Source organism: Pleurodeles waltl, chromosome 2_1, assembly GCF_031143425.1.
Source record: "Pleurodeles waltl isolate 20211129_DDA chromosome 2_1, aPleWal1.hap1.20221129, whole genome shotgun sequence".
Taxonomy (NCBI): Eukaryota; Metazoa; Chordata; class Amphibia; order Caudata; family Salamandridae; genus Pleurodeles; species Pleurodeles waltl.
In genome coordinates, this window is record NC_090438.1 from 733,318,439 (window position 1) to 733,345,411 (window position 26,973).

Sequence of the window (26,973 nt, forward strand, 5' to 3'; positions counted from 1 at the left end):
CCAGAAAATTCCCTGAAGAATGAGGAATTATCGGGTGAATAGGTAAATCCTGGTCCAGCCCTCACAGATTTATCAACCAAAATCTCTGCATAGAAGTAAACAGAATGGCGATGTTCTTGTGAGTTGTATAATCCCGAACAAGTAACTGCTATTACCAGCCCTCCTGGACTTAAATAGGACCTCGTACTGGTGACCATAGTGTACTGTATGCTACGATACATATTAATCATGGGTTATGTTGAGACTGGGGGAGCCTTTTTTGAGTGCCTATGGTAAGGGAAACTTATAAAATTCAGAGGTAGGACTAATCTATTATATTGTAGATTTTGTATGGTGTTTCATACACCTGACAAGGTCACAAAATACTCTCATTTGCTTCTGTTTCCTAGGTGACCTTGCAGAGTTTCATTGCAGAAAACAAGCTTTTACCAGTCTCTAACTTCATGAAGGGTGGGATGGGCAAAAGACGGGGAGCCTTAAACATAATAGTCTTGATTGGCAATAGGCGTAGAATTTCTGCTTCAGAAACAGTTATCCAGTCCCATGGGCTGGTCAGTGAGCGACCGCACATTGCTGTGATGGTAATGTAATGATATTATTCCTTCTGTGATTTGAGTCTGGATGAATAGTTTGAAAAGAGCTGTATTCTGACTTCTTTGTAATGTAAAAAGTACTAGCAGAGGTGCTCCATTTTAAAGTCCTTGGCATGTTCAAAGTGAGAAAGTACTAAGGCATTGGTAGCAATAACTTCTTCAGGGATCTCAAAGTATTGGAAGATTCACTGAAGATATATCATGTTGAAGCTTTGTTTGTAGACCTGATTTATTTGAGGCATAAGCAAGAGGCTGGAGTTCAATATCACCCCTAAATTCCTCACTGATTTGTCATAGGCATAGTTGCAGCATTTATGATTAAATATGGAGATGAGCTCAGATCGTGGTTCGAGGTAAATAACGAACAAGAGATTAGCAAATGTTGATCCTTGGCATACACTTGCAGCTATTTTCAATGTTGGCAATAACATGGGAGGAAGTGATGTGATCAGCTATCGGCCAAAGAAGTAAGAAGGCAATCCATTTTAGAACAATTCCTTGAACTCTTATGTTGTCAAGACTCTATCAAAGTGTAGGGTGATGAGCCATTAGGAAGATTTGATAACATATAAGAAATGGTTGTTAGAAAAATGTGGAGATCATAAATAAACCATTATAGCAAGTATCTTGTAGGATCAACACATTACTAATATCAAGACTAAGAGACACATAAAACAGGATAAGACTCATAATACCATTCTGCAATCAAGCCAATCAAATAAACAAATAATGATGTGACACTGGAAATCTCTGAGTCTTGATGTGAATTTGAAATTCTGTTAAGAGAAACCCTTAGGAATACAATATATATTAGAATATGGTATACAAAAATATTGTATGTCATGAGTATTGTTATTAGAATTATTGAACACATATTATCAACAATACAACATGCAATCTCATTAAACCAAAATACTTCAATTTAAGATTTCATGTCTGTGAAATAAAGGGAAAACTCTCAAGTGGTGTGGTCATGAAACTTAATTTGTTGCACCAATGTCTTGAAAATTTGAAAACTTGAGTTTATTGAATGCAACAAAACTGTTGGGTTTGATCAATAATTATATCTGTTTTCTGTAAACTTCAGAGAAGACACTAACTAAATTGGTAACCAAAACAAGTTACCAGAAGTAAATGTGTGGCTTAGACTACAACAGAAATATTCAATCGAAAGAGCTCTTATAGTATTGGGGGAGCATACAGTTAAGGGAAGAGAAGCTTTTGAAGCAGACCATGCTTAGGTTATACAAAGGAACTGTTGATTTCTTGGCAAGTACATTTTTTCGCATTTTAAGTATTGAAACTTAATTTATTATTCTTAAAAGATATATTTGTGGTATTTATGAAGTCGTTTGTGAGTTTAATCCTGAATATAGTGTATCATACATCCCTCTTGGGAAAGGGTATACTGTTTATCTGACATGTTGAATGAATGTATTAATTGTATGACTACACAAGTGATTTGGATGAAAGCAAGAAAATCAACCTGGAATTATTATTAACTGCTTTGCTGAAAATCAATTAATTAAAAAAATATTGGAAGGTTTTCCATTTGAGTGTTCTTAATGTGAGTATTATTATTCCCCCCTTTGGCCCAGGGAATTCTAAGAAGCACCTAATAATAATTTGTTGCAATTGCAATGTATCTTCATAAGCAGTGGCTTAGCCTTTTTTTGTTTTAATGAATGGTCTTACAATAAGAATGATATTCTCATGGGTGTACCAGCAGTGCAATGTAGATATGGACACAGAAGGTTCAAAAGGAGTTAATACTCAAGAAACTTTAAACGGATACTGAAGCTAAAAAGAATAATTGCAATCTTTGTGCCAGAAGGGGTGTTTTGCATCTTTGCTATTAATTAAAGACTAAAGTTTGCAACTGCAAAGGTTCAGGGACATGTGAACCAACTTGAAGTAGAGCAAAATATGATGGCAACTACAGTGTTGATTGTACCTGCAACAAAAGGGGCATCTCTGAGTTCTGTATGGATGTGAAGTTAGGGTGGATGTTGGAAATGGGGTTTCTGGTTGGCTAGAGTATGAACCTAAGCCAGGCAGAACTCAGCACTCTACTCATATCTATCTCATAGCATATCTACATGAGCCCCCTCGCCAACATCGCTCGCAAACAAAACATCAACATCATCTCCTACGCCGACGACACCCAGCTGATACTCTCCCTCACCAAAGACCCAGCCACCGCCAAAGCCAACCTGCAGGATGGAATGAAAGACGTCGCAGAATGGATGAAGCTCAGCCGTCTGAAGCTGAACTCAGACAAGACCGAGGTCCTCATCCTCGGACACTCCCCGTCCACCTGGAACGACTCTTGGTGGCCCACGGCCCTGGGCACCACACCAACCCCTTCAGACCACGCACGCAACCTCGGATTCATCCTGGACCCCCTCCTCACCATGACCAAGCAAGTCAACGCCGTCTCGTCTTCTTGCTTCCACACCCTTCGCATGCTCTGAAAAATCTTCCGCTGGATCCCTGCTGAAACTAGAAAAACTGTCTCCCACGCCCTCGTCACAAGCCGCCTGGACTACGGAAACACCCTATACGCAGGAACCACCGCAAAGCTACAGAAACGTCTTCAGCGCATACAGAACGCCTCCGCACGCCTCATCCTCGACATACCGCGCCACAGCCACATATCCGCCCACCTGAAACACCTTGTAGGAAGTTGGCTCTGTATGCACTATTTCAAAGTAAGGAATAGTATGCACAGAGTCCAAGGGTTCCCCTTAGAGGTAAGATAGTGGCAAAAAGAGATAATACTAATGCTCTATTTTGTGGTAGTGTGGTCGAGCAGTAGGCTTATCAAAGGAGTAGTGTTAAGCATTTGTTGTACATACACACAGGCAATAAATGAGGAACACACACTCAGAGACAAATCCAGCCAATAGGTTTTGTTATAGAAAAATATCTTTTCTTAGTTTATTTTAAGAACCACAGGTTCAAATTCTACATGTAATGTCTCATTTGAAAGGTATTTCAGGTAAGTACTTTAGGAACTTTGAATAATTATAGTAGCATATATACTTTTCACATAAAACACAAATAGCTGTTTTAAAAGTGGACACTGCAATTTTCACAGTTCCTGGGGGAGGTAAGTTATTGTTAGTTTTAGCAGGTAAGTAAATCACTTACAAGTCTCAGGTTTGGGTCCAAGGTAGCCCACCGTTGGGGGTTCAGAGCAACCCCAAAGTCACCACACCAGCAGCTCAGGGCCGGTCAGGTGCAGAGGTCAAAGAGGTGCCCAAAACACATAGGCTTCAATGGAGAGAAGGGGGTGCCCCGGTTCCAGTCTGTCAGCAGGTAAGTACCCGCGTCTTCGGAGGGCAGACCAGGGGGGTTTTGTAGGGCACCGGGGGGACACAAGTTAGCACAAAAAGTACACCCTCAGCAGCGCGGGGGCGGCCGGGTGCAGTGTGTGAACAAGCGTCGGGTTCTCTGTAGGTTTCAATGGGAGACCAAGGGGTCTCTTCAGCGGTGCAGGCAGGCAAGGGGGGGGCTCCTCGGGGTAGCCACCACCTGGGCAAGGGAGAGGGCCTCCTGGGGGTCACTCCTGCACTGGAGTTCCGATCCTTCGGGTGCTGGGGGCTGCGGGTGCAGGGTCTTTTCCAGCCGTCGGGATTTTAGAGTCAGGCAGTCGCGGTCAGGGGGAGCCTCGGGATTCCCTCTGCAGGCGTCGCTGTGGGGGCTCAGGGGGGACAACTTTGGTTACTCACAGTCTCGGAGTCGCCGGAGGGTCCTCCCTGAGGTGTTGTTTCTCCACCAGTCGAGTCGGGGTCGCCGGGTGCAGTGTTGCAAGTCTCACGCTTCTTGCGGGGATTTGCAGGGGTCTTTAAATCTGCTCCTCTGTAATAAAGTTGCAGTTCTTTTGGAGCAGTGCCGCTGTCCTCGGGAGTTTCTTGTCTTTCTTGAAGCAGGGCAGTCCTCTGAGGATTCAGAGGTCGCTGGTCCTTGGGAAAGCGTTGCTGGAGCAGGTTTCTTTGGAAGGCAGGAGACGGCCGGTAGGTCTGGGGCTAAAGCAGTTGGTGTCTTCTTTTCTTCCTCTGCAGGGGTCTTTCAGCTCAGCAGTCCTCTTCTTCTTGTAAGTTGCAGGAATCTAAATCTTTAGGTTCAGGGAAGCCCTTAAATACTAAATTTAAGGGCGTGTTTAGGTCTGGGGGGTTGGTAGACAATGGCTACTAGCCCTGAGGGTGGGTACACCCTCTTTGTGCCTCCTCCCAAGGGGAGGGGGTCACATCCCTAATCCTATTGGGGAATCCTCCATCTGCAAGATGGAGGATTTCTAAAAGTTAGAGTCACTTCAGCTCAGGACACCTTAGGGGCTGTCCTGAATGGCCAGTGACTCCTCCTTGTTATTCTCATTATTTCCTCCGGCCTTGCCGCCAAAAGTGGGGCCGTGGCCGGAGGGGGCGGGCAACTCCACTAGCTGGAGTGCCCTGCGGTGCTGGAACAAAGGGGGTAAGCCTTTGAGGCTCACCGCCAGGTGTTACAGCTCCTGCCTGGGGGAGGTGTTAGCATCTCCACCCAGTGCAGGCTTTGTTACTGGCCTCAGAGTGACAAAGGCACTCTCCCCATGGGGCCAGCAACATGTCTCGGTTGTGGCAGGCTGCTGGAACCAGTCAGCCTACACAGATAGTCGGTTAAGGTTTCAGGGGGCACCTCTAAGGTGCCCTCTGGGGTGTATTTCAAAATAAAATGTACACTGGCATCAGTGTGCATTTATTGTGCTGAGAAGTTTGATACCAAACTTCCCAGTTTTCAGTGTAGCCATTATGGTGCTGTGGAGTCCGTGTTTGACAGACTCCCAGACCATATACTCTTATGGCTACCCTGCACTTACAATGTCTAAGGTTTGGCTTAGACACTGTAGGGGCACAGTACTCATGTACTGGTGCCCTCACCTATGGTATAGTGCACCCTGCCTTAGGGCTGTAAGGCCTACTAGAGGGGTGACTTATCTATACTGCATAGGCAGTGTGAGGTTGGCATGGCACCCTGAGGGGAGTGCCATGTCGACTTACTCGTTTTGTTCTCACCAGCACACACAAGCTGGCAAGCAGTGTGTCTGTGCTGAGTGAGGGGTCCCCAGGGTGGCATAAGATATGCTGCAGCCCTTAGAGACCTTTCCTGGCATCAGGGCCCTTGGTACAAGGGGTACCAGTTACAAGGGACTTACCTGGATGCCAGGGTGTGCCAATTGTGGAATCAAAAGTACAGGTTAGGGAAAGAACACTGGTGCTGGGGCCTGGTTAGCAGGCCTCAGCACACTTTCAATTCAAAACATAGCATCAGCAAAGGCAAAAAGTCAGGGGGTAACCATGCCAAGGAGGCATTTCCTTACACACCTGCACTGGCTCCCCGTCAACAAAAGGATCACCTTCAGGCTCCTCACCCACGCACACAAAGCATTCCACAAAAAGGGCCCCGAATACCTCAACAGACGCCTCTCGTTCTACACGCCCACACATCAGCTTCGCTCAGCCAACCTCGCTCTCGCCACCGTCCCTCGTATCTGCAGAACCACCGCTGGAGGTAAATCCTTCTCCTACCTGGCAGCCAAGACATGGAACTCCCTTCCCGTTCACCTAAGAACTACCCAGGACCACCTCGCCTTCAGGAGGCGCCTCAAGACTTGGCTCTTTGAGCAGCAGTAACCCCCCCCCCTAGCGCCTTGAGACCCTCACACGTGAGTAGCACGCTATATAAATGCCTTGATTGATTGTTTGATTGACTCAAGGCAAGTAAGTTACACACAAAAGATAACCTGTGCTCACCCCCTGGTAGCTTGTTACAGGGCAGTCAGGCTTATCCCAAGAGGCAGTTTGTAAGGCGTTTTGCACAACACGTTCACACCAGGGACACAATAAATATGCCACAAAAGAAACTCTACATAGAATTGTATGAAAAATAGATCTCTTGTTTTATAAATAAATATATATATATCGCAGTGCGGTGGTCGCGTTGCTCCTCTGAGTTGGAGGCACTGCGGCACAGTCCTACAATGGCACAGTGGCTTCCTCTCCTTTTCTGGGGAGGCAAGCTGGGGGGTTGCTGCAATGACTATGGGAGTGCAGATCCCACCACAGCGTCTGGCCTTCCAACAAAGGGCTGACCAAAAGACTTCAACACGCCCTGAACTTCAGCACTAACCATGCACTCTTCAAGGGGACCAGATAAAGCACCATCCACACGCTTGTCTGGCAAAAGAAACCTGCTCACTAGAGAGTCAAAAGTGAAAGCATGAAAAGCTCACCAAGCACAAAGGGATTACAGAGGCAAAACAGCACTTGGAGGGAATCTTTTGAGGTCCATGAGATTCCTTAAGGAACAGGTGGGTAGCACAGCAAACCGCCTTTGAGAACACTGGACACAATGCAGGAAGCTGCAAATAGGCAGGCCAGCACACAACAAAGCCCAGGGTTCAAATGGAAGTTCCTTCTGGCACTATCGCAGTACCTTGGGGGAACAGAGTCAGGGGGCAGTTGGTACCAGGGCAACAAACAGAAAAGCAATTCAGTGAATCCTTTAGGCCACCCAGAAAGTAGGAGGAAGCAGGGCAACAGCAGAAGAGCAGTCCAGATGGGTCCTTTGAACAGCGCAGCAGTCCTTCTGACAGAGTTTCAGTTCCAGTTCCAAAAGTGCTTGGAAAACATGGGGTCAGAGTCACTGTACTTATACTCAAAAATGTATTTGATGTAGGGGCTGACTTCAAAGGAACCCTTTCAAGTGTGTCACAAACCCCTTTCAACCCAGCTCCAGACTTTAGTAGGGGTCGAATCAGCCCTTTCTGTGAGAGCAGGACACAGCCTATTGAAATGAAATGAAAATAAAATTAAATTAAATGTTTAGATTTATATAGCGCAGCTTATCACCCATGAGGGTATCCAAGCACTGTCCATGGGCACGGAGAGATTAAGTGATTTGCTCGGAGTCACAGGACATTGTGCCGACGCTGAGGTACGAACCTGGATCCCCAGCTCCTGAGGCGGTCTCTCTGACCCACTGTGATACATTCTCTCCCATTGACATGTGAGGTTTGAACCAACTCTCCCTCTCCCAGCCTAAGAAGACTATCAGTATGCAGATAAATGCAGATGCCTCTCCTGTCACACCTAGCCCATCATGTGTTGTGGGTGTCTGGAAAGTATGCATAAAATGTAACTGTCCTTCAGCCTAGACGTGGATTGGAGTCAGGCTGCAAAACATCAGAGTTATAAGCACAGAAAAATGCCCACTTTCTAAAAGTGACATTTCTAAAATAGTAATGTAAAATCTAACTACACCTGTAAGCAGGAATTTTCACTTCCATTCCAAATATGCCAACGCTACTCCTTTCTGATCAAAAATGACCACTCAAAAGTATATAAGGGAATTCCCAATGCTAACCTATGAAAACAGCAGCCCTCATAGTAGTGAAAAACAAAGAAGGCTGTTTGTCACTACTAGGACATTCCATGCATAAAAGTAAGGAGAGTTTAGGCCTTGGTAAGTAGTTTGAAATGGCAAGTCAAGGTGTAGTAAACTCCGCACACAAGCAGTGCAGTGCCAGGCCTGAGACAGGTTTGAAAAGGCTACTTCAGTTGGTGGCTCAATCAGTGCTGCAGGTGCACTAGTAGCATTTAATGTACCCTGGGTATATGGCATACCACTTTACGAGGGACATACAGGTAAAATAAATATGCCAACAGGTGTAAGCCAATCAGACCATGTTCTAGGGAACAGAGCACATGCACTTTAGCACTGATTTGTAGTGGTAAAGTGCCAAGAGTCCTTGTCCTAAAGCCACAAAAAGAAGGTCAGAAAGACAAGAGGAGGAAGGCAAAAGGTTTGGGGATAACCCTGCAGAAAGGCCCATTTCCAATAGTGGATAAACTTCAGCCTTGGGGGTGTTATGGTTCACACAGAAACAGCCAACGAGAATGTGAGGCTCACATTTAACAATAAATATTCCTCTATCATGCTTACTGGCTAGAATTCCAAGTACTGGATTACCCCCTACTGCGTGTCACAAAGGGGCAAACAAAGAGGATCAAATAACAAAATTTGGTTTTGTGCGGGTTGTGCTCACCACTTAGTCGCCATTATATCACTTGCACATTTAGTAGTCGATCTCTTCTGACAGTTTTGAAGGTCTTCCCAGGTGTTTGCTTCACTGCAGCTTGTCAGACTATGGACTCCCAGGTAGCTGAAAAGAGTCTAAGTATGTTTTATTCCTCACTTTGGGCCAGGTGTATGAAAAATCAGGTTTGCGATTTCCTGATTGCGAATTTATACTGTTTGCGATTCTCAAATGGGTCGTAAAGGACCTGCCTCATCAATATTCATGAGGCAGTTCGCAATTTCCAACCCATTGGGAATGGCCAGCACTCACAGGAATGGTGGCCTGCTGGGGTCAGCAGACCACAATGTCTGTGATTGCTTTTTAAATAAAGCAGTTTCTTTTGTAATGCAGCCAGTTTTCCTTAAAGAAACTAAAATGTTTTCTTTCCATTTCTTAAGAGTTGGCAGTGGTCCGTGGGACCACTGCCTGCTCTTTCAAAATGTTTTACCCCACCTTTCCATTTGGGAATGGGTTACCGCGTCCTCTAAGGAATCGGTAAAATATGAATGTTTTGTGACTGCATTCCGGTTGCAAAACCTTCATACATGCCTTTGCTATTCGGTATTAGGAAAGGATGCCCTAAACATGTGACCTCCTAATACCAAATCGCAAAATGTGATTTGGTATGTTACCGAGTCGTATTTTGCCTTTGGTACATGGCAAAATGCATCCGGCCCCTTGCGATTGGTAAAATGGTTCATACAACTGGCCCTCTGGCACAGAGATAGGCTGCTGTTGATTTGACCTTACTGTAGGCCACCATTTGCAAACACCTTCCTCAGGAAACAAGGAGTGTGGTTGAGTGTTGTATTTGTGGCCTTCAAAAGCAGGAACTCCTACATCCTTGTCATTCAAACTTTGCCCTTATGTCAGCAGTTCTTATGAAAACTGCTGGACAGATCTGGTGGAGCAGGCAACACATCTCTCCAGTGACCTCTGTCAGGCAGCAATACCTCGGTGTTGTAGACAGGGAGGAATCCCCCCTGCTCCGAGCCAAGCAGATAATCTCCTTAAGTAGGTGAAGCAGGGTGTTTTCATTACAAGATCGCTGTGTTCATGTGTCAACGCATGGCATGGCATCCATCTTATAGTAGTTTTTTTTATTTTTTTATTCCTTACAAGATGGTCACCATTTAGCTCTTAGGTCGAATACTAACTAATAACATTTAACTTCTGTTTTTAATATTTGGGCAATTTTTAACTTAATATTCCAAGGCTAGAGTTAGAATAGTAAATAAACCTATTTTGGTGAAGTGGGCTTTCTCTGCATATTCTAGGGCTGCGGGCTAAAAACTCAAGTAGAGTGGCAATCTTGTAATGGATATTCGAAAACCATAAGATACTCCACTGTAAGAAAGCCATCACAGATGTGCATGCTTGCATGTTAGAAATGTTTTGGTTTTGTCAATGCTTGCTAAACAATTCAACAAGCAGTGACAAAGCCAAAAGTATGAGCATGCCTGCGGCAGATAACGCGCAGCCAGGGTCATAGGATAGTGGCAGAACCACATCCTGTACTGGAATAGAGGGAGATAGAGGGTGATGCATCATAGAGACAGCAAGGGGACAGAGATGTATCTCAATTAATGGAAAAACGAAAACTGAGAAACTACATTGGAGGAAACAAACTCATGGAAAACCAATTTTAAAGAAAGACAATTTAAAGGAAATACAAATAAATCAAAGAACATTTTAATGGAACGATCATTTTTAAAAACATCCAAAGTCACACATTTGGGACAAAATGGGTTCAGTGATGGGTGGTGTTTTTGGGCGATTAGAACGTTTTAGGGTTTTTAGGGTTCATGGATGGGTGTACTTGACGGGTGTACATTTAGGAGTATGAAGGGTTTTAAGGGTTCAGGAATGTGTGGGGTTTAAGGGTCAGAGATGGGTGGAGTTTAGGTAGGGTGAGGGGTTTTTAAGGTACAGGTATGGGTGGCGTTTAGGGTTATGAAGGGCTTTTAGGGTTCATCAGGGGTCAGGAATGGATGTTGTTTATGCTTGGGGAGATAATTTAGAGGGCAGAGATGGATGATGTTTATGGGTAGTAAGAGTTCAGCGACTTAAAAGCATCCAAAGTAATTGTTTGATAATGTAAATGAAATAAGTCCAAAATTACTTCCTCTGATGTAGCAGATTGAAATACATACCTTCAACAAAAATTAAGACCTGCAACCATGTCATTTATATCTTAAAAACCAGTATGCAGAAGCTAGTTTCGAACAAAAAGACATTCTATTAATTCGTTTTTATGAAATAGTAAATGCCATTCATGCTGAAAATGGCCATTAAACTGTTTAGATGAAAAGGGGTCTCAGTAATGGTATTCCATTCAATCTTTTTTCAATCAAATCACATACAACCAGGGGACAACAGAACGGTAGAAAGATAAACACTGTGGACTACTTCATATTCCATGTAACCTTACTCAAAATGCCATGGATTTAAGGACAGCCCACCCAGTCAATGGCTCGTCTTCTTTACAGTATGTATATGTGTATGTGTACTGGTAACATGAGGTCTCCTAAAGGTGCCCGTAGCTCTCTATACTCAAGACCTAAAAAGGCCAGAGAGCGAGTTACTATAGCTGTACTTGAGACCGAAAAAGGCCAGAGAGTGAGCTATGAAACAAAACCAAGACAGGCAAAGCACTGTGACAACATGTCTGGCTGTGGGCATCAGAGTACACAAGAGCTGAGCTATTAGCAGTACCAAATGTTGGAAAATCTGTACTACAGGGTTTGGCTTTCTTACCAAAGTAGCAGAAAGATTCAGACCAGATTCTTCAGTTTTTATATAGTTGTTCATACTATCACTTCAGTGGGTTGCAGGGGTACCAGGGGCTCCAAAAAATGCACGGAAATTGGCCGCCCTCACATTTGGTTTGTTAGCTAAAAAACAAGCATTAACTTGACTGAAGTGGTTCCTTCAAACGCCTCAGCCCAGATGCAACTGCACCTTCTGCACTATTGATAGCCACGCCCCTCGTACACCATATGGCTAGTTGCAAACTCACGAGACACGTATTTTGCCACTTCCCCAACAGCCTACAGTAATAATGCATGCTAAGTTTCCTTTAATAGAAATGGAAGGATGTGTTGAATTTCACCACAGGAACATAAATCAATAACACAAAGCTAAGCAATCAAACAGTAATTCACGTCAGGCATCAGCTCTAACTTGCACAGTGATTTCATGGAACATGGCAGGGATTCGTGGAAAAAAAGGTTTTAATGACTGGTGCAGTTACATTAACTCAATGGATAATTCCATTTCGGAAAAGATGGCACGCAGGGCATGATTTTCTGCCAGGTCTTGAAAGCTTCTAAAGACTGCCCTACAGCCACAAAGCGGCGTAATAGGAAGAAGGAATCATTTGGCTGAAGCTTGTTTCCTGTAATCTTTGAGAATGAAAAGCATGTGACTCTGTTGGAATGTAATGACTGCAAAACGTGGTGTCCAAAATTGAGAAATAATTGTAATGATAATATTTAAATGTAATCCAACGGCGAACCGTGTTACAATTAAACAACCATTACAAAACAAAAACAACTACAATTATATTGAGGGAAACCATACTAAACTGGTTTGACAAACTTATGGAATTTTCCACCATACAGACTTAAGGCTCTAACATTTTAGAATGAGAAAACAATTCTGGATATGTTGTGTAATATTAGTTTTCAATAATTTCCATTGAAAGCGTGAAAGGTTGCCTGTACGGCCCTTTCTCCCTAATTTAGAGTGTACTAAAGACAGACTATATGGAAATAATAAACGCTACAGAGAAGGGCAAAATGGACCCTGTGCATCTGCAGCATCTGACCTCCGATGGACATTCCTTGCTGATCTCTCAGCATCACACCAATTGCTAACGGAGAGGCACCCTAATGACCAGTCTACCTAATGCCATCAGGGGAACTGTTACTTGCCAATCTCAGTGCCACTGGCGAGTTGGACTGGTAAACGACACCTGAGACTGTTGGCCGCGTCCTCTTGGCAAACGTGAATTCCAGCCAAACATCATGTGATGCAGCTCTTGGAACGCTTGTTCTTTTGTTTACGTTTTATCTGTATGCAACGTGTTTAGCTGGGTGGGCTTGTTGACATTTATTTGTAAATTAACAATGAAACGGACATTTTTTTGTAAATTTTGCAGTAAAATGTTATTTCCAAAATTAACATTTTTTAATACTGTACAAATGTGATGGGCACGCAAAACTCGTGCAGTTTGAACAAGTGGAAGTACAAAAACGCACGTCCCGTAATAGCGCGGTAGAGTAAAGCTTGGTGATTTTTTTACAGTGTCAATGAAGGCATGTGGATTTATTAATTCGACCAACCAATTGCAAGTTAATAATCCCGATATGCTCTTTTTTACGATCCTTGCTGCATCCTTTCGATCGGGTGCCTTCTTTACATTGATTTACTACCTCTTGTGAGAAAACAGCGTCCGGTACAGGGGCACATTAGTAGGTCGAGTAGGGGTTGTTTCACATACGTCGGTGGATTGGGAGGTTTGAGCGTCGGCTGGACCTTGATGGTATTGCATGTGTTCACTTGTAGTGGTGGGGGGAGTTGGTGACTCGGGTGGGGTTTGATAGACGTACTCTAACCAACGTTTGCTGTTTACAGGGGTGCTTATTTGAAGGGCCACTGGAATTAGGTAGCAAGAAAACTCCAGTTATGCATCCACAACGCCTATAGCTGTAACTTAAGCAAATGCGAGACCAATTGCATTGCAAATACTTGTTTTAGGATTTGTGCCCTGACTTAGACTGTATCTCTCCTGAGTTTGTTTTAGCCATCCGTGAATACAAGGTCCAGAGAAGCCGTACCATAGGTAACAGAACCCTAAAGCACCACCAAATACTAACTCATACACATACAAATCCGCCGGGTAATGCACAAGCCAAATAACCCAGTTGGCGCATTCAGATCTTGGCTATGCCATCAGCAACATCCAAGAGGATTACGCTACATCCAATTACCAACAAACAAAACAGCAAATACCCCAACCCTGCCGGCTACTTACTGCAACTCACGAACAAGAACAGAACCCTCTCTGCAATGGGATCCATAAAACCGGGGTGGGAAGGTATCGAACTGGCCGCAAGTCAGTGCTTAATTTGTGCTTGTTGTTTCCGGTGCAGAGCACCGGCACTTATTTCTGAGGGCCGGTGCTTAGTTTTCTGTCTCAAGCATTTACTGCGAGCAAAAGACACGTGAGAAAGACGTGTTGGAGTGAAGTTATTATAATCAAAATTAACATGAAATGTTTATGAATTAATGCATAATGATGCCGCATAGAAAATGTATTAATGTGCTTTTACTAAACGTGTGTATGAAATGTGCCCATGGGGAGTGGCCACCATTGTATTCGATGACTAATGAAATTGACTAATAATGAAATATTGATGTACTAATGTAGGATCTTGTATTAGTATTAAGAGTTATATGTTAAGGTTTTGCTAATTAATCACTAGGCCTTAGTTAGCATGAGTCGGGCCTAGCTGCCCGGTTTCATATTAAATGTGTTTTTCTAACGTGCAATGTGCTGACTTGCTGAAGGACATGAAACTGTACTTTTCCAGAAGTTAGAGATGTGTGTGTAACCGTAGTAAATCTTCTCATGAGAACCCGACTTGCTCAAGGAGACATTCTTGTGGAGCGCAACAGTGTAATTCGCAACAGGTACAAGGTCATTTAGACTAGGGAAGACAATGGGACTTCTGACTTGAGTAACAAATGTCACTTATTCCTCACCTGATATTCTACCCATTGGAGGCGTCAAACCCAGGGACCAATGAGCTACGTGAGAACTGTTATGAGGTGACAATCTTAATGGGGTGACCGTTGGACTATTGGATGGAGATAATGATGCACCACAACTTGTTCAATTGGAAATTAGAGACTTGTTTGACAATTTTAATATACCCGCATGACATAAGGAGAAATCAGCCATTCCTTTGCCTTAGCCATTACAAGCCCTTACGTGCCTTTTGCTATCACCCAGCCACTTTGTTACTCTGCTTAAAGACTTTGCTGTTTGACTCTTCAAACCATCCTCCCCATTGCCTAGCCCGTTCTATACTTTTCCTCCTTATGAGGGAAGTGTTCCTTATTGCCCGTCTTGCTGAACTTTGCTGTGTTTCCTGGCTGATGGCGAATCAACTGATGTCCTGAGGATGAAACCTGACTCTGTATGCTGACTCATTACGGAGGGTAACTATATGATGATGAAATTGTAATTGTCTGTTTGCCTTTTCTTTCTAGGTACCAACTGCTTCTTTTGATAGAGACCATAGTTAAATGTTTTCTAAATTTGTGTTGCTAAATAGTTTTGCATGAAGCCCAACATGCTAATGCTGATTCGAGGTTAGTTAAGGAATTCACTAAAACGAACGCAAACGGACAAATGACTGAATCTATGCTTTGTTGAATGATGCGCTATTGAAACTCAGATTAATCCATGCTGACGTCGTGATGTGTTCTAATGTTTATGATCTTTGCTTTGCTGAAATCTTATTCAGTTACCATATTATGACATTGTTGATGTGTTTTCTGGTTTTGAGACTAATAAACTTGCTAGTAGAGTGTAATCAATAGGGAATAAATATCATAAATCTTACTAAATTTTGTGTGGTTGTTCATGACTGAGAGGTCATGGTGTGTTTCAATTTTATTGATGTTATTGATTAATTCGATTGACTTGCTATTGTGAATATTGATGAGGTTATTGATTTATTGATTGACATGTTGAGCAGTTATCTCGTCTTAAGGAGACTTCAATCAGGGTCAAAAGATTCATCGGCCTAAAACGAGTCCCAGAGTGAATAAATTATCTAGATTTGGACGCATTATCAGACGGAAGAAGAGAAAAATGAAAAAGCTTCAGAAAGGGGAAAAGCAGGAAGCTGGCAATGAGCTGAAGGGGCAAGGAGTGGCAATAAATGGACTGAAGAGGGCCGAGGTAGCTCCAGGATTACGCTGCCTCAGTATTATGTGCTCGCACTTTTAATTGCAGCAGCCGCGTGTTTAAGAGGCGAGCTTTGAGCACGGGCACCTTTTTGTTTACAAAAAAAGGACTGCTGCAAGGCCAAGCCAGCGCCAGAAAATATTCTATGTAAATACGTATGATGAATAACATGGTATGTAAGCACATAACTCACCACTCTGGTTTGCATTAAAAGTCTGAATTTCTGGTGGTTGCACAGAACTGCATGCTTATCAGTCTTCAAGAAAAGCACGCACTGTTCACAAAGATCGTCTAGCTTGTTGGTTTTAGTTGAAAAAGCAGCACCCGTTGTATCTTCTTACTTTGTGTTTATGTTATTTGCCACGTTTGTCAATTATTTCACACAATGCCTGGGTGACTATAGAGCTCCCTATACCTTTAAAAAAAATCAAATACCATACTTCTTGGGATGTCTGTGGACCCACGTTGTGCTGTCCTACAGCTCTACAGCTTCCCTTTCATTACAGCGTGCTTTCCTAGTAATTTCATCAAAGGCCACTGTGGTTTTGACTGCCTGCCTGTCTGGAGATAGCTGCACCATTTGTTTCATATTCTCCAGAGTCCTGAGGATAACCATCACTGATCCAGCCAGAAGAGTCCAGAACTTTACATAGAGTCCTGAATAAACTGGGGTTTGGGTTAAATCAGTTTCTGAGAGATATCTCAATCAAGCTACAGCCTGTGATTTTGCCCCCATTTCCTGAGATCTTCTGGGCAGAGACTGTGATTCTTCGATGCTGATTTACTACAGCTGAACCTATGTCTGTGGGACAACATTGAAGGGTTATGGAGGAATTTTCCTGTGAGCAAATTAGCTTTCCTCACAAGAGGGCAGGTCAATTTATTAAAATACCTGGGGTAGTAAAAGTGACTTCACGTGACCTTTGCCTATAGATGATCTCATGGTGTCAATGTCTTGTCCTGCTCTTACCCCCTCAACATTCTCCTATTTATTAGTTAGGACCTTAAGGAAGGGCAAGGCCCTTAAGGACCTGTTTATATCCTATTTCTGCTGCTGCCTTTGTGACCAAGCTTAGCATGGGCACCCCTGGATAACCCCAATTGGCACCCATGCTGGCAAGATAAACAGCTTAAGATCCCTGTAAGTCAGTATCTATTATTTGGGTCTACAGCAGGTAGCCATGCCTTACCGGGAGACGCATGATGACCATAGTCATGTTTGCGTACTTTGATCAGTTAGTCACAATATTTCAAAATGTCACCTCCTTCAACACCGACTCACTCCCGATCATCAACAACAACACCATACTCTTTGCCTTGGAAACCTCACCAAACCCGCAATTTATAAATCTGGGTGTAACTATGGACAGTTTACCATAGTCACAGGACATCTCCTTGATGTCATTCTCTGAGCTAAAGAATTCCAGAAGTCCACCAGGTACTGAATGGGTGTGCACACTTGGTAAGTTGGGAAGGATTATAGAGTGACTTCATGAGCCTTTTTTCATGACTTGTAAAAGGTGTGTTTTAGACAGTCACAATGTAAAACAGGAGTGTTGGGTGCAGCATTTAATGGGATGACTTTGATTCAGGAAACATCTGTCTGCAAGTTGATATTTTGCTCCAATCTTGATACCTGAGCTCACAAAAAAAAACATACTCCTTCCTGCTGTCAGTGAAGGAAGATGACCTTAAGAAATCTAGTTATGGGTTGAGAGGGGTAGTGGCCCCACTCTGACAAAAAACACAATCCTTGTCAGGGTGAACAGCAAAAAGTCACTAAATTAAAATGTGCTTAACTCTCTTGTAGCTTGGCACAAAAACACTCAGGCTTAACTTAGAGGCAGTGTGTAAAGTATTTACGCAGAACGCAAATAGTAATAAAGTGAAAACACATCACAAGAAAAATCCCAAATCATTTTAGGAAAACAGAGTAAATTTTAATAAAGAACATTATACCAGAATTACAAACATCCAATCAGTAGAGCCGGAGATATGTAATTTCAAAGTTTTAGGTCAAAATAGTTCTTAGAAGCACCAAAAACCAAAAGGGGCTATCTGGCTGTAGTGGACCAGGGCAAAGTCAGAGTTTCTGGCCGATCATGATTGAGTGTGGACAGGATACAGGGACCAAGTTTGTCCTGCTGAGAATTATACCTTCTGTCCTTGAAGCGAGGCTTTGCATTATGCTGCATCGGTTCTGATGAGGAGCTGTTAGGGCTGCGATGTAAAGTCCTCTCTTGAGATGCGTGGTACTGTGTTGTTTCTGATGAGGCCACTGATCGGGGCCTGTGGTGCAAAGTCCTGCATTGAGTTGCGTTGTGCTGCATCAATTCTGATGGAACACAGTTAGACAGGGAGGAGAACATTTTGATGCCTGCCAAGGGTTAAGACCTGGGGAGGCACACCTTGGGGAGCAGGGACTTACTCCAGCAGAGGCAAGCAGAGCTCAGGCAGGTCCAGTTGCAGGTTCAGACAGTTCCAGTTCAGTAGGTCAGCTGGGCATTTGCAGCAAGGCCTCTACAATTTATTGTGTTCCTGTAGCTCACATAGTATGTTGGACAACTGGTCCTTGGAGTCATTCAGGTCAGCATGAGATGAAGAAGCAGGTCCAGTGTTCCATCTCAGAGAGCATGGCATTCCTCAAGAAACTGAGCAGTCCTCTGGTAGCAGTACGTCAGTCCTCTGGTGCAGGGCAGCCCCCTTCTGTAATGTGCACAGGTCCAGAAGTGAACTGATGAGCGTCTCTGAAGGATCAATATTTTTACTGGTCCAAGCCTTTGTGTGTGGGTAGCACACCCTGTAGTAGCATTTACCTTACAGGTCTTGGTTATACTTAGTACTATTTACTCGAAACTTACAAGTAAGTTCATTGTGCCAAATAGGTGTAGGCCAATTCTACCATGTTTTAGGGAGAGCGCACAATCACTTTATAACTGGTTAGTAAGAAAATGTGCATAGAGGCCGAATGTCAACAAGAGCAGGTTCAGTGACAGAAGGCAAAAATCTGTGGGAGACCTGGCCAGGTCCAACAATGACATTATGTTGGTGCCTTTTTACCATGGACTGAGACCTTCCCAGTGTTCAGCTGTGAACTCACTGGCCACTATACATCAACAGGAAGTAAACCGTGAACCAAACAATTATGATGTGAAACATGCTCACAAAATGAGAATGGACTGGGTCCTGGGGAACCAGGAACCTTGCAGACGGTCACAATGGCATTTTAAGTGGCTTACTGTGGACTGAGTAGGTCGTAGCTGGAGCACCCATTACAGAAAAGTGCTTAGAGAAAGGGGCTACACATGACTGCTTTGGCACAAGAAGCCCCAAAGTAGTACTAAACATAGAGAAAAATCCAGTGTTCCCAGATTTGACTGAATAGCAAACATTTCCTTTGGTGGTAATTTATCAGTTATCATCATTTTTAACTGAAAAACAGAAATCCTAATCATATGTCAGTGGGACAGCCCTCTTCAGCCTTTGGCTCCTTGCAATGTGAGCAATGGCATTTTCCTTGCTCACATATGCACACTCGTCTAAAAAACTGCACTACAGGGCCAGGGCTGGTGAACAATGTGAGGAGTCAGCATGGAGACTATCTCCTGCCCCTTCATGTAGCTTCTAACTCACAGAAACACCATAGAGTCTTAAACCTATACCTTTGTTTATTTTGATGAACACTCTCCAGTGACAAAAGTAGACAAACACAAATGATGGACGGAATGCAGAACCAATCAAACATTCACTCCTGGTCGCAGAGCTGGGCTTAAGCCATCAATTCTTTTGCACACCATGCCACCCCAGTTTGGTCCCAGCCATATGCAATCAGTCTTGACCCTGTCCCCCATGGGAACAGTCCAGCCCGAATTGCCAGACTAGGATCTTCCCAGACCAGAAACAAGCATCCTGAGACCGGTTTCAGGGTTTCACCCTTCATCAGCCAGACTAGCAGGAATCCAGTGGCATAGTGAACCCGGGACCCGTGTATGGGCATACCACATGCACAGCATAGTGATCTTGCCAGGGAGTAAATTTAATTATTGGTAGGATCATCATGGTGAGGCACATGTGTACTGCATATTTTGCATATTCATTGTATGTACATTTGGGAAGTGAAGTTGCAGGGATGAAATTCTATTTTGGGTTAGTACATTTGTGTGAAGGTCCTGGTCTTGGAGAGTCCAATATGAACATTTCTGCAATCCTCCCTATGTTTTTTCCTTCTGTCATCCATGTGAACAATCGCTGGCCTGCCATTGAAATTGAAAAAAAAGTAAGCTAGACCAGTCTTTTCTTTCCTAACCTGCTAAAATAGTGCTGCTCTTAGTGAAGTGATGCCCGATATTAAGTAGGTCAGTGCTTGTTTTGGTCTTTTTTAAGGTCTCACTATGTAGATACCCTTGCTTCCCTATCCAGACATTTAGGGGTCAGCATAGTGCTGCTTAACCTTCAATAGTTTTTTTGTCTCCTTAGAAATCAAGAGAGAGATTTGTGCAGCAGGTGTTGGGAGCTGCTTGCTGCCAAGTTTCTTACCCAGTCACATACTGGAGCTGTAGGGGCCGCTCCTCCATTTGAGCGGAGGAGCATCACCTCACTAAAAAAATGTCGCCCATAACGGAAAGAAAAAATGATAATAAACTCTGTTTATTACCATTTTATCTTTCAATGCCATGTCCTGAATCAGGTGTCAGGAAGTGTGGGGCAATTGCTGCCTAGACGCAGCAGGGAGCGGTGCACTTGTTTAAAGTGTGCATATCCCTTTGGTTGGCCATCTTGCGACGGCCAGCATGTTGGTGAGCGCTGAGAGAGCCCACTCCCACCAATCCTGACGCTGCTTTAATGCTGGTTACTAGCATGAAAGCAGCGTTAGGATTGGTTAGTGGCATTTCCTGGTCCCTTGAGTTAAAGCTTCCAGGAGAAGGAGGACACTGTGAGGAAGGCATCTGACGATAACTGCTTTTTTTGTCTTTTCCTTTCTTTTTTTATTATTATTGTGTTCCCACCGCCCGGCCCCTGGCCCCCTGCTGTACACATAAGACAGCTGCCACTGATTAGCTGTTTGCTCAATTATCTCCGAAAAAGCACTCATTTGCTAAAAAAATGGGGCTGTATTTCAGTGTAGGGAACACTTTTGAAGAGTTTCTAGTGCTGTTTGATGACTAGAATCAAGTCGAACTTGGGACTGTTATAATGTATGTCCTGCCATACTAAAAGTATTGGGGCTTCTCATTCCCGTCACTTAAACGATGCAATGCTGATAGAAGCATAGTTAGACAACTCTGAAATGAAGTGAGGTGCACGTCTGTGAGTGGAGTTTGTATTCCGTCATCATCTTTTTATGAGGCTTGCATCAGTCCCTATACCTTCTTAAGAAAGTCCCTAATCTCATTTGCAACTGATAGTGCTTCAGAACCTTTATAAGTAAACTTACAAGGAGACACGCCTAGGCCGATGAACCTTTTGACCATGTTCGGAGACTTCCCAGTACGAGATATCTTTCTGGCATCTCAAATCAATATATCAATAACCCAATCAATATTCGCAGTAACTAATCAACAAGTTAATCAATAACATTTAATAAGAATCAATAAAGTGACCACACCATGACCTTTCAGTCATGAATAACCTCACTAATTTAGTTGAATGTTAAGGTATTTATTTCCCTATTAGTTACAATCTAAAGTCATTTCTGTTAATCTCATTAGCAATTCATCTCATTAGTAACTCTTCAGATTTGCAAGTTAGGAACGCAACTAATCAATGCATAGAGAATATTCATTCAGTATTACCACGTCATTAATAAGAAGCAACTTAGCAACATCTCAGTAGTACATGATTCAATAAAGCAAGAACTCAGTCATTTGTCTATTTGCGTAGAATATTTGTGAACACCTTAACTAACCTCAAATTAGCATCAGCATGTTGGGCTTCATGCAAAACAATTTAGCAAACACTAATTTGGAAAACATCTAACTATGGTCTCTATCAAAGAGCAGTTGGTAACTAGAAAGAAAAGGCAAACAGACAATTACAATTTTTGCATCTGATAGTTACCCAAACAACGAATCAGCAAACAGCGTCAGTCTTCGTCCTCAGGACATCAGTCTTTTTCATCACCAGCAAGGATAGGACAGGGCAAAGTCTCAGTATGGCATAGCTAAGGAATAGGGCTCTTCCCTCATATGGAGAAGTAAGTATCAGGTAAGGACTTGGATAGAGGATGATTAACGTATCAAGAAGAATAGGCGGCAAAAGTCTCAGAAAGGATAATGGCAAAGTATAGCTTGGAGTGGAATGTCCAATAATGGCTAATTTCTTCTCGGGTCATGCGGTTCAATTAAAACTGTCTAATTTACTCCTTATTCCTCATTGGATAATAATTGGTGCATCGTTATCTCTGTCCAATAATTCTTCACGCACTTCACCAGAATTTTACACAAACCACAGTTCTCATGTCGTTGATTGGCCCAAGTTATTGACGGCTTCATCAGTTGGAATGTCAGGTAAGAAAAGTTACTCTTTACACTCCAGTCAGTAGTTCTATTGTTTTCTCCTACTCCAGGCAGCCTTGCACCTGTTACAAATTACACTGTTGCATTCAGCAAGAATGTCTCTTTGAGCAAGTCGGGTCCCATGAGAAAGAATTTACTACAGCTACACACACATCTCTAGCTTCTGGAAAAGTACAGTTTTGTGTCCTTCAGGAAAACATCACATTGCACATTAGAAAAACACAGTTTAATATGAGACCAGGCAGCTAGGCCCAGACCCTCACTAGACTAAGGCCTAATGATTAATTTAGCAAACTCCTAATACATGACTCTAATTATGATATGCTAATACAAATTCAAAACATTAGTACATATTAATTCATCATTAATAAGTTTCATTAGTCTCTGTATACATTGGTAGCCACTCCCCGTGGGCACATTTCAAACGTGTGCATTCTTTTCTATGTTAACACATTTTCTATGCAGCTTCATTACACAATATATTGCAAGCCTTTTCATGTTAATATTAATTTTAAAAGACACACTCCAACACAGCTACAAGGCCCTACTTGACATAAGTAACTGATGCACAGCGAGGGAGTGAGAACTGAGCGAATATAGTCAAACTGGCTGGTTTGATCTCAAAACTCATCCCACTGTAATTTTTTTCAGCAACCTGAAGAATTTCTCGAGCTGTAGACTTGCGGAAACACGACCATATGCTAAATTACTGCATTTGCTTTACCTGACAGTATATCTGTTGTAATACACAACAGAAACCAGTAACTTCTCAAGCCGAATTTCAGTCTCCTAACTACATTTAAAAAACTCATATATCTGTAACAGAAAACATTTTAAGGACTGCAGCACAGCATAACTTCCGTACGTTCCCTTGCTGCGTGACATTTTGAACGAGCTCTGGTGTGGTGGCCTACCTCATCCTGTATGCCGAGATCTTTCAACTCCTGCTGGTGTTAAAATCAGTGTTTAATTAAAAAAAACAATAAGTGCCAGGGCCCTTGTTAGGAGGCTGCTACAGCTTGCACCACCCATTGTCCCTGCCAATGCTGTCAATGTTAGTACCACACAACTACTATCACACTCCTACAAGTGTGACAATTCAGACTTTTAAAATACATAAAAAATGAGTAATACCAGCCTCCAAAGATATTCTTATAGCTTTGGGTAGCATGTATTAGTTATTTTTCATGTATTTTAAATCACAAAATAACTGTGGCTGTGCTCATCAGAAAATTAAACAGCGCCACAGCATGGCAGGCTGTCATAAGCCCCAGTGTTGACAATAAAGTGCAGGTGCAGGCTCCGGAAACAGCCAGCTCAAATTAGGCACTGGATGGAATTAATTAATTAAACTATAGCTACTTAATAGGTAATTTTGGCAGCCGTGTCTGCAGCAAGATGGTGAAACAGGCAGTACATGATGTCTGATTGGTTTGTTTCTTCTCATAAACAGGGAACATATACTTTGTTATCATTTACACAAAGTTTTTGTGAAACAATAACCTCCATTGTAGAATCAGGTGACTAAGCGTTTATGTTTATTTCTTTTATTTAAAAAAATATGTACAATTTAAATGCATTATTTTTAAAGGTTTTCCACTTTTTATTTCAACAAAAGAACTGCTATAGCTGTGCATATGGTAACAAGAACTCCCTCTTTCCTATCATCTGAAATCGAGTCTTCTGCCATGCAAGACCAGAGGAACAATGCACACAGTGCTGTTAAATGTGTAAAGAGTTAGGGGGATGTTTAAGAGCCCCTAGCGCCACCTTAGTGCCACCATAGGGTAATTTCTTTAGACTAAGATGGCGCTAACGTGGCTTTTCCCTGTGCCATATTTACAAAATGGTGCAATGCATGCATTTCACCACTTTGTAAACCCTTGCTCCACATTATGCCTGCGCCGGGCATAATGTATGCAAAGGTGACGTTCCGGTGCTAGGAGGCACGCAAAAATAGCACAGTGAAATTTAACAGATTTCACTGTGCCATTTTTGGCATCATTTTTAATGGCTGCTCGGAGCAGGCATTAAATTGACGCACCTATAAAAAAAACTATGGGCCTCTTTGCCCTTTACTACACTAGCGTCAACATTTTTGACGCTAGCGTAGCAAAGAGCCCCAAAAGCATCAAAATCTTTGTTGCTATTGTGCTAACGACTGCCATGGTGCACCATATTATAAATGCGGTGCAACAATGGTGTTGTTAGGTGCTGGTGGGGGGCGGCGCAGAAAAAGTGGTGCATCATTTCTGATGCACTACCTTTTCATAAATATGGGCCTTAGTACATTTGATTTGCACTTTAATCTTAAAATCTAAAAACAAAGTGTGCAGCTAATCCAAGGACTTCAGCACTGTATAGGCCTTTAAGTAATACAGAAGCTCTTTGTCATTTTTGCTGTATGTTTGGGCCAGAGTACACACATTGGCCAGGGCTGGAAGGCAAACCACGATTTCCTTTGATCTGGTGTCAATGTCATGTGATGGATGTTCTGTGATGTAATCACTGGGCCAAAGAGCCAGGTGATATATTTTAAGTGACATCATTAAGCTAATTAGCAGTTTTGTTAACTGAAAATAATCCTACCACTTTTTTTGCCTTTTGAAAGTTACAATGTACATGTGCTTTGTGGGAAAGTCACAGAAGGCATTCTCTTGTAATAAGGACTCTCCCTCTAAACAGCCACAGCTCTTATATCCAATGACAACATTGCATAAAACACAATGATTGACACTGAAACCAGATTAAAGGAAGTAATCATGTGTCTTTTTGGTCTGATGCAGCCACAGCTCAAATGAACCCTCATTGGGGAAGTTTGAGCTGGGTAGTTAAGGGTGCAGTGCCTCTTCAGTCATCTTTTACAAAGAACCTGTGACACTCCCTCCCATATCTGCAAACCTATGCCTCTTTAAACTTTAATAAGAGTGGGTTTCTCAAGGAACCTATGTTATGTGCATGATATCAGGCCACACTCAATAATCTGCAGTCAAATTGCATTCTTGGCCATGAATGAGTTAAGAGCGTAATGTTGTGCCAGGTTTTCTACTTAGAAACAAACAGTCTTAAAGATTCACCCAGCTTCTAGCATGTCGAGTTGAAAATTTCGCATCCTTAGTCCATTTCTCCTGGGGTTGAAGGGTGCACAGATTACATTTTTGAGTTTTACTGGTGTGAGTGTTTAAATCTGTTTATTAGTCAGTTAAGCCATAAACATTAATTAAAACAAACATACATTTCAAGATAAAAAATATATGACATAGGATCAGCCTGGATTAATCTAATGAGTGTGGATCTTACCTAAAAGAATTATGATTAAAACAGACCCGGCGGCCCCAATATTTCATCTTATACAAATAGCACCTACAACACATTTTACATAAACATTGATTATACCACTAATAAAATCATAAAAATTAAACATGTGCAAAAGACGCAAATAATGCAGATTAAGCACCTCAATCTGTGAGACAATGCCCAATAAATGATAATGTGGTACTAAGCAACTCAGCCTGAGAGGATGGAAAACTATAAAAGCATTTATGGCCCTAGCTGCCCACTTAGGCTTATCATGCACTGTCTTGAGCTAATGTTGATTCTACAGCATTTCAATCTATTGACTGCTGGCATAAGGGTAATAATGAGGTGCTGGCATGTACCCACCCTGATGGGATAGGAGCCTAAGGGGTGTCTGGGACCCAGTAGCCCATCAGATGCAAGCACCTATAACATATCTTATCAAAGTACACAGTTGCCATCTCAGATCCCCCGCTTACTGTCTATACATGGCCTTAATTAACAATTTGAATAGTTCTAGGAACTGAGTCAATCTAATGTTTACATTGTGTTCCTTAGATCTAGTGACTCCATCAGAGCTGTGTGACACAACCTGATCCCTACGTTAATAAATTATTTTTTCAGCAGTCCTCTTCATTGAGTGGCCAAAGCAGGGCAGATACATAGAATGTGCTGCAATGTTTTGCCTGCCCGATAAACATAAACAACATTTCTTATCCTCTTATCCTCTTGCCTCCATTTCAGGAAAAGATCTAATGTAGGGCTATCCCCCAATCTCAGTACCAAGAATATGTGTTTTATTTGCCAATGATAATTGGCTTCAAGAAAGGAGATTCTTTCACAGCGGTGTATGATTTCAAGACTAGCCACCCATGGGATTGCCTCGCCACCTGTAGTTTATTGGCTACCCTGTTCTGAAGCTTAACAGATTAATTTACTGCCTGTTTAAAAGCTGTAACAGAAATACTGCTATTCCAGAGGTTGCCCAGTTCAAGCAACTCAATGCTTTCTTCCAAATAGGACAGGTGTATCTATTATTAGCCCCGAATACGAATACGTTTGTGACTTTTCAATTGTATTTCCACTAAGGTTCCACATTAATTTTGCTTATCAACCTGTGATTCAGAGGGTCCACTTTTGTTTCCAGCCTATTTATTTCCAGCTCATTATCCATTGCATATGCTCCTAGCCAGCTCAATAATCTCCTTAGGCCTACTCTTGTATTGTTAAGGAGTAACAGGTTGTCTGCGTACAAATTATTTCACAAAGAGCGACTTCTCAGGCTCGGGGCATGGGAGTCCTGAGTGTCCAGTTTTGCAGAAAGGTCTGAAATAAATAGATTGAATATTAAGGGTCTTACGATGCAGCCTTGTTTTAGGCCAGATGATGTGTCCACCTTCCTCAACAGATGTGTGGCATCTCCAATCTTTATCTTGACCCATGTGTCTGTAACATCTCAGTCTTTCT

At 42.6% G+C, this 26,973-nt stretch overlaps 1 protein-coding gene across 1 annotated transcript in view; it reads left to right on the forward strand.

Moving 5' to 3' along the window:
- F13A1 (coagulation factor XIII A chain) overlaps positions 1-26,973 on the forward strand; it is a 536,045-nt gene that overhangs the window by 351,724 nt on the left and 157,348 nt on the right. The gene's annotated exons all lie outside the window — the stretch shown is intronic.